The sequence below is a fragment of the Neolamprologus brichardi genome, chromosome 16, assembly GCF_056152115.1.
Source record: "Neolamprologus brichardi isolate AB-2024 chromosome 16, ASM5615211v1, whole genome shotgun sequence".
NCBI classification, from domain to species: domain Eukaryota; kingdom Metazoa; phylum Chordata; class Actinopteri; order Cichliformes; family Cichlidae; genus Neolamprologus; species Neolamprologus brichardi.
In genome coordinates, this window is record NC_142119.1 from 33,910,313 (window position 1) to 33,919,664 (window position 9,352).

Here is a 9,352-nt window from a genome sequence, read left to right on the forward strand (position 1 = left end):
TGCTAGCAGAGACAGAGAGAGGCGTTGAAAGGCTGCTCCAACAGAACTTATTGTTTTTGGAGGAAAACACGAACACGGTGTACAGTCGAGTCTTAATAGCTTACTTACAACTGGGCTCGTCAGGCTCTCTTCTTGGCTGCAGTGGTTATTATTATATTTACATGCTTCCAGCTCCCGTTTCTGCTCCATGACAGCTCGTACTTTTCCTTTTTCTCCCTCCCTCGCTCACAGACACATAACGTGTATGGCAGTCCATTCTCCCTGCAGCACGGACTACACTGCCTATGATGCTACATTCTTTAGAGCCTGTAGCATTCTGCCTATTAGCTTAGCACAACAACAACAAAAAGGCCTCTCTCACCCAGGAAACACGCAGAGAGAGAGAGAGAGCGTCACCCTGTAACCATGGCAACCGTAACGCTGCCACCTGGAACAACAGAACGTAGCTGTCAAACAAAACCCAAACAGTCCTGACCCGCCACAATATGAAACAGGGAAGTACCGCCGTGTAATCCATTTATTTCAACAAAGTAACTGTATTCTAAATACCACCTTTTTAAACGGTAACTGTAACGGAATACAGTTACTCATATTTTGTATTTTAAATACGTAACGGCGGTGCATGTATTCCGTTACTCCCCAACACTGCATACCAACATGTGTAAAATATACAATAACAGATCAAATTAAGAGTACATTAAAAACAATCACACTGAGTAAAAGAGCTGTTCTCTCGTTCCTTTAAGACAGACTTAAACTCTCCCAAGGTAACCAATTCTGATAATTTGCTGTTAACATATGTTAAACAGCATGGGTTTGTAGTTGATGGGTGCTGAACTGGCCAACCAGCAGTCCTTGAAAACATTTGGATGACAAAGAAGATCCGGGACTGAATCCTATATCAGACTAGTACGGGACAACATTTCTCTCCCACAAGCCCAACAGCTGGTCTCCTCCTTAGTTCCCAGATGTTTACAGGCTGTTGTTAAAATTCAAAACTGAGCTCTCATCTTCCTTAAAACGGCACATTTTCTCAATTTAAGAATAAGTTGTCTTTTGAATAAAATATGAAATGTGTAAATCATACCTTTCACCTTTAAAACAACATTTTCAGAACTGGGTTTGCTATATGCTGCCATGTTTTGCTGTTTTTCACATTCAACCTCTTGAAACTGCCACTCTGTGTAGATGTGTGAACGTGTGTCCAAACACGCGTGTGCCTCCTGAGGTAATATGAGCAGCTCAGCGGATCCTGCTGTATTATCAGCAGATATGAGCCGAGCAGACCTGCTTGTTTGTTCAGTCTGTGGCTCCACCGCTTCTAATCAAATCTAGTGTAATTCGCTCTGTCGTGTGTTGAAGTTCAGGGTGTTCTCAGTGGGGTCTGCAGCGTGTGCAGCACCGTATTCGTGTGGTGCTCGGCTCAGCCCAGCTAAAAGTGCAGAATGCGTGTGTGGTAGAGAGAAATACTGCTGATGCTGATTGGGAGTGGCTCAGTGCAGAGATGTTCCAATTATAGTTGCAATTATATTTTATCTGCGTCACAAAGGAAGGACGGCAGCGATGGGATAGTTTTCTGTGTTTAGTTCTTGTGAACTTTGATGGCATTAGACAACCTGAGGTTTTTGCACATCGATCAAACACCGACAAGTGACGCAAATAACACTGATCATCTTGTAACAGTTCATCTGAAAAGGGTCCTTATGAATGTAATTCTGACATCAAGTATCTTTCTAAACTAGGCAAAGGCAACAGTGTCCCACCCGCAGATAATAGAATAAAAAAAGAGCTCCCAATTAGCCTCGAGTATCCATGCGCTGTGCTACAAGCTCATCCAAACAGCCAACATCCCGTCACCAGGGACATCCATGACCTGATGGGTCGGACCTCGGTTGGTGGAGTCAGGGAGACCTACACGACATTAGATAGAGAAACTAAACGTTGGGAATGACTGTTAAGGCTCCGACCAAATGGTGGATTCAAACCCAGGACCTTCTTACTGGGAGGCAACAGTGCAAACCACTGTTGCACCATGATGCCCAGAGATATTGGTCATGTCCAAATTCATGGGCTGCATCCTCCTGAGGACCCGGCCTTCGCGGTCTACGTGGGCCGGGTCCTCAGTAAACGGCTGTGAAATTGGACAATCTAGCCTTCTGATTAGCGTCACCGCTGTCTCGGTGGAGTTTAATAAACTCGGCCGTCTGCTCCTTGCTGTCTAAAATATAACAGGACACTGGCGTAAATTCTCGACCGTCTCACACTTCTGTTTAATCAGTTTTCTGTTTGACGTTTAGTCAGCTGTGTAAAAACCAAGGAGGAACCCACCCGGGGGATTAATAAAGTTTTATCTAATCTAATAACTTTAATCTCAGCCAAACCGATTTACTCACGAACAAACAAAACACTGAAAAAAGCCCAACAATAACATGTTTAGGTTGTCTAAGTGACTTATATATTACGTTTAACCCAAGCAGCGAAAGTCCGCGGTGATCTGAAAATGATGTGCCGGGAGTTGTGCCGTTCTCGGCCGCATCAGTGACCCTCGAGCTCCCGGCTATCGAGCTGGTGGGTAGCAGACGTCTCCGAAAACGTCGAAGCACTTTTGCAAATATGCGATATCTTGATAAAGCGAGCAGATATTTGATGTTTACACAGCTACTTTCTCACCTGAAAATATGTTAAAAGTTTATTTTGTGACCCAGAAAGATTAGTATGAGTAATTTTAAAACTTATTAGCGGCCGCCATTATTGGAAACTGGAGTTTGGCTGGGCCGCGCTATGAATTCTGGGATATGGTAGGCCACGAAGGACACACCCGACCCATCCTTCAAATTCAGGGAAAAGGAGGACGCATTTCTCGGCTGCATTCGGAGGAGTCTACGAATTTGGACGGCCTTCGGCGCTGTGACGTAATCGGTCTACAAATGCGGCCTCAGGAGGATGCAGCCCATGAATTTGGACACGACCATAATTATGACTCAGAGTACTGCAGTAGTGCGGCGCGGCTTTAGGTGCTACAGACCACAAATTCTGAGATGGCGTTGATGGAAAGCAGGGGGGAAATACACAAGGTTTAACTCTAAAGACTTTCTGGTTTGAGTTCTTGTGTCTATCTCAGCTGGTGTCTTTATTTATTTAACTTTTTCGCCCCTCCTTAGATTACCTGAAGACCTGTTTGTTCAGGACATCCCCCATGTTTTTCAGGTAGAGATTAACATTTAAGTGTCTTTCCTTTGAAATCTTTTACCATTTTTCTGCCCAAAATCTGTGTTGAGCTCACTCTGAATACATTTTTCATGTTGTTATATTATGTTGTTGTTACACGGACGTTTGTAGCCATGCCCGTGAATGGTGTGAGCCAAACATGAGAGTTTGTTCATACCGCAGCGTGAGACCCGTTTTCTTTTGTTCGATGCTTCCACTGCGAGTAGTTTTAGCTCCCGTTAGTGTGGATGAAAGAAAAATATGCAATTTTAAATTTATCCAGCGTGGACATAGCCTCGGAGACAGAATGACAGCGGGGGAGAAAATCAGACAGTGAGGTGCTGAAATCTCCCTGGAGACTGATCGAGAGGAAAGGAGACAGTTTCTACTTATTCCTTCTTGTCTGACCTTTCCTTCACCCTCTTGTCCCCACACCCCCCGCCACCCTCTTTGTCTTTCTCGGCAGAGCGCACACACTTTCTGTCCACACACAACTCCAGCGTGCAGCGACACATAGCCTACAGCACACTGGGTAAATACATGACAACCACACAATAGACTGAGCGAAAGGATGCAAACATGCCGTTTTGTCAGGAATTGTTTGTGTATGTTTGGAAGCAGTTATTGTGTTGCCAGCTGGTTTTCGTAGCTGCCAGGTTTCTCACAGCTGGCTGAGCTCGTTTTCAGCTGCGACCCACACCAGTGACTCCACTGTGCAATCACCACCTCTAAAGGGCTTCATGAAGCCCCATTAGATGGACTGGGAGTGCATGTCTTTATCGGGGTTTCATAAAACAAAACAACGCAATCCATTTTTTATTACATCTTTATGCTCTGTTGAGGCCTAAAACTAAAATCATAGACATCCAGAGATACAGAGGACTGAATGGTTGCACTGTCTCTGTTGATTGTCATATTTATTCTTTTCAATAGTCCATAGCACATTTAAACATGAGCAGTTGACCCAAACTGATTTAGACAATTAGATGATTTTTGTTTTGTTGTGTGTTACAGTGTTGGTCAAGTTACTTGAAAAAAGTAATCAGTAACTAATTACTGATTACTTCCCCCCAAAAAAGTAATCCCGTTACTTTACTGATTACGTATTTTCAAAAGTAATTAATTACTTAGTTACTTAGTTACTTTTTAAAAACACGATTTACAACCTGAATAGGTGATAAAGTGATAGATCTTTCAGCCCAATTCTACTTTTTCTACATAATCATCATACAAAATGTAATCAAATGGAAAAGTCTCTTTTTAAAACTTGTTTTATTAGTTTTAATCTTTTAACTTTATGCATCAAGCAAAAATTTAATTATTTGCAACATTCTCTGACTGGAAGAAATTAGTTTAACATTTAAACCTATTTTCTGCACATTCCAGCACATAAAATATAATATTTTTGTGTTTACACTCAGTCTTTCAAATAGATGCAAGTAAAACACAGCAGAAAATAAATAAAGTCAAAGACTAGCGGTCCTGTTGCTCTATTTTCACCTGTAAAGCAGGAGTGGGGTAGGCGGAGGTTTACCCTGGTGCAGGTGTGCAGCGGTCAGTGGAAGAATCCGCGAGTTTCTCTGTGAGTTTCCCATTACGTCGTAGCTACTCGGTGCTTGTTTGGAAGTTTAGGGGTTTTTTTCGCTGTAAAAAGAAGTTTTCTTCCCACGCACAACGGACACTAATGTTTTTGTCACTTTTTATGGAATCAAACTCAAAGTAAGGTCAGTACTTCCACGCTTTAAACGCTGCACGCTCATACTCTCTCTGCACTCGATATATGATCCATTGTTGATCTGCACACAGCTGTTGTCAAGAACGTCGCACTTGCTTACGTCACTGTCACGGTTTTAGTAACGCAATAACGCAGCGTTCCTACGGGAAAGTAACGGTAATTTAATTACCATTTTTGCAATAGTAATCCCCTACTTTACTTATTAATTGAAAAAAAGTAATCGGATTACAGTAACGCGTTACTGCCCATCTCTGGTGTTAAATAAGTACTGTGGAAAGTAAAATTTGCAGGGATTAGTGGTGCAAATCGATGATTCATCTCATAAACGACGACACACTTCTCTCACCTACATACGCTGCCTTTATAGGTGAAAATATTAGTATCGTTAATGACTCTAGCAATACTGCAACACCAGTATTTATGTATATGTTAGAAGGATTTTGGCCCATTCTTTACAGAAACTCGCTTTTTTTGCTGCTTGCCAACTAAAAAGCTGCAGCTTCCTCCACAGATTTTTGATGGGACTGAGGTCTGGAAACTGGTTACCCAACACCATGACCTTAATGTGATTCTTCTTTAGCCACTTCTTTGTTGCCTTTGTTGTTGCCTACTTTGTTTTAGGTCATTGTCATGCTGGAAAACCCCTTCACAGCTCATCTTCAGTGTTGTGAATGAGGGAAGGAAGCTCTTGTCCAAGACAGAACATGATCCTGTCTATCGGCCCCTCGATGTGGTGAAGTTGTCCTGTACCCTTAGCAGAAAAACAGCTGAAATGCTTAATGTTTCCACCACAATGCTTGACTGTGAGGTTGGTGTTCTTTGGGTCACACTCAGCATCTCTCTTACTCATAACATGGTGGGTCAAGTTGATGCCAAAGAGCTTTATTTTGGTTTCATCGGACCACAGCACTTTCTCCCAAATCTTCTCTGAATCATTTAGATCTTTATCGGCAAACTTAAGACAGGCTGGTAAATGTGCAAATGATTATTATCAGATACTTATTTCCCGCGGAGTACAAACTAAAAGTGAGCAAACATTTGTCCATCTTTCAAAGCTAATTGAATGCGCTCAGTCCATCCAAAACAATGTAATCAGTGGTAGAAATTCATACCCTGAGGAAGTTAGTGACGGCAGAAATGTTTGTAGAAATAAAAATGACAAACTTGATGAAAATTGTGTAAGATGTTTTCATTTCGACGGACTTGCAGCGATGCCCACATAGATCTGCACCACACCGTGTGCACTGCTTGACTTTGCAGGCTGTCATTATTTATTTATTTTTGTTTTATTCCTTATTCATGGCCCCGAGAGGATGATTCCAGATGATTTCAGTTAAGTCACGTCTATCGCATCATCAGGCCGTGGATAATCTAACAACCTGAAGATATCACTTTGTGAATTTAATGTCTTAACAAGCTAATCTGCAATCAAAATATTCAGCTGCCGACTATTTATTGGCTATTTATGGTTGGTTAACTTAGAATATGTGCACGGTTTGTCTCTTTTGTTTTCCTTTTGTCTGACTTTTTCCTGCACTGCATCTGAATGCATTTTTAATTACTGTGTTTGCATCTTAGCATGACTCCTGCAGCACTTGTGATTTTGTTTGGGCTACGATTATCAAACAAAATGAACATAAAAGTCTGACTTAACTTTAGTTTGTAAAAAGCAAAGTGGTCACAGTGCTATCCTCAAGCATGACCAGTGCACGCAGTGTCTTTTGAAAAGCTTCATTTTTATTCCACATCCTGGTAATCAGGTCTGCGTAAGCTGCCTTTCACTCATGCTGACTGCGTCATTGACTTTCTGCTCCCACATTTCCCCCACTGTTCAGCTCCTGAGATATACTCTGGAACAGTTGATTCTCTTTCCTTCCTTCTCCCCCTCTCCTCCGTGATCTCGCTTCATTCATTCCCACCTCCCCCCTCTTCCTGTTCGCTCTCCTTGGCCTTGATATCAAATAAAGATGAAGGTGTTGGTCTAATCGACATTGTTGCCAATGAATCATTTAGCAGTGTTAGTCTAACATTCCTGATTCCAGGTCAGTGCTTTTCAATACACATCCCTCTGCCAGCAGGGTTTCGCCTGGTTCAGCCTGTAGGCTGCAGACTGGCAGTGCTGCGTCTGTGCTGCCGCTGCCAACCGCCAAACCCCGACTGTCCCTCAGGCACTGACCCCCCGATGTGTGCAGGCATTTCCCCGCTGGAGCACAGAAACGCTGACGGGGGTGGGATGTTTTGGAAAGAATCATGCATTTACCCCTCTGGTTTGTTTGGGTCAGATTAATGCTTTTGTGCAAATCACATCTCCACTTATTTAGTTGCACCCACAAGCAAAGTTAGAATCTGTAGCTGTCATTGCAGCTTGTTTTTCAGGGATGTTAGATGTGTTATATGCTTTGTGTGTGCTGTGTTACACTACAGTGCTTTTCATTCTTAGGTTATGCACACTTGCTATGAAGAAGTTTCTCTTTTATTCCATCGGACTGTACAGGAAGCTGTGAGCTTGTCTGTGTGTATCCATGCTTTTTGGCAAATTGGAAGGGTTTTGCACAGAGTAGGCGTAATGAGCTTTAGCTTCAGCCAACACTGTTTTCACAGTTTGGATCTTTCAGTTGAGTTTTCTGCATTTTCTTTCTTTTTTTAACTCATGTCTTCTGTGGATTTTTTCTTTTGGGACAAAACGTTTTCAGATTAAAATTGGCATACCAGATTTTGAAGAATAGCAGTTGTGATTTGTGTATTATTTTACACACACAGTGAAAATATAGTGGCTAAATTCCTCAGTAGCTTTTGTTAGTTTTACATATTCGTGTAATTTTCAAAGTGGCAAATGAAACAAGTGGATCATGAAATTGTGCTTTCATTAGTGCTCCATACCAGTCTGTTACTGCCTCACTGTTTACATTTAATCTAGTTATTATACAGCTTTGTGCATACAAATAGAATTAGCGATTCAGTTGTGTTGTGTATTTGAGTTTGTGGTCTTGTGTGAGAGTGGTTTTTTTTGCAAGTGCGCTGCAGTGTAGCAGCCAGAGAAAGTAGGTCAGGAGAGAAGGGCTCCTTAGAAGACGACATGAACTTGTCACCTTGAATTGCATTAGTGGCCGCTGAAGGAAGAGAGGGAGAAAGACAGTCACATGTGTATGTGTCCTCAATGGCTTCATTTAGTTTAAACATGCCGTCATACAGTGGGGCAAAAAAGTATTTAGTCAGCCACCGATTGTGCAAGTTCCCCCACTTAAAATGATGACAGAGGTCAGTAATTTGCACCAGAGGTACACTTCAACTGTGAGAGACAGAATGTGAAAAAAAAATCCATGAATTCACATGGTAGGATTTTTAAAGAATTTATTCGTAAATCAGGGTGGAAAATAAGTATTTGGTCAATAACAAAAATACAACTCAATACTTTGTAACATAACCTTTGTTGGCAATAACAGAGGTCAAACGTTTACTATAGGTCTTTACCAGGTTTGCACACACAGTAGCTGGTATTTTGGCCCATTCCTCCATGCAGATCTTCTCAAGAGCAGTGATGTTTTGGGGCTGTTGCCGAGCAACACGGACTTTCAACTCCCGCCACAGATTTTCTATGGGGTTGAGGTCTGGAGACTGGCTAGGCCACTCCAGGACTTTCAAATGCTTCTTACGGAGCCACTCCTTTGTTGCCCGGGCGGTGTGTTTTGGATCATTGTCATGTTGGAAGACCCAGCCTCGTTTCATCTTCAAAGTTCTCACTGATGGAAGGAGGTTTTGGCTCAAAATCTCACGATACTTGGCCCCATTCATTCTGTCCTTAACACGGATCAGTCGTCCTGTCCCCTTGGCAGAAAAACAGCCCCATAGCATGATGTTTCCACCCCCATGCTTCACAGTAGGTATGGTGTTCTTGGGATGCAACTCAGTATTCTTCTTCCTCCAAACACGACGAGTTGAGTTTATACCGAAAAGTTCTACTTTGGTTTCATCTGACCACATGACATTCTCCCAATCCTCTGCTGTATCATCCATGTGCTCTCTGGCAAACTTCAGACGGGCCTGGACATGCACTGGCTTCAGCAGTGGAACACGTCTGGCACTGTGGGATTTGATTCCCTGCCGTTGTAGTGTGTTACTGATGGTGACCTTTGTTACTTTGGTCCCAGCTCTCTGCAGGTCATTCACCAGGTCCCCCCGTGTGGTTCTGGGATCTTTGCTCACCGTTCTCATGATCATTTTGACCCCACGGGATGAGATCTTGCGTGGAGACCCAGATCGAGGGAGATTATCAGTGGTCTTGTATGTCTTCCATTTTCTGATGATTGCTCCCACAGTTGATTTTTTCACACCAAGCTGCTTGCCTATTGTAGATTCACTCTTCCCAGTCTGGTGCAGGTCTACAATTCTTTTCCTGGTGTCCTTCAAAAG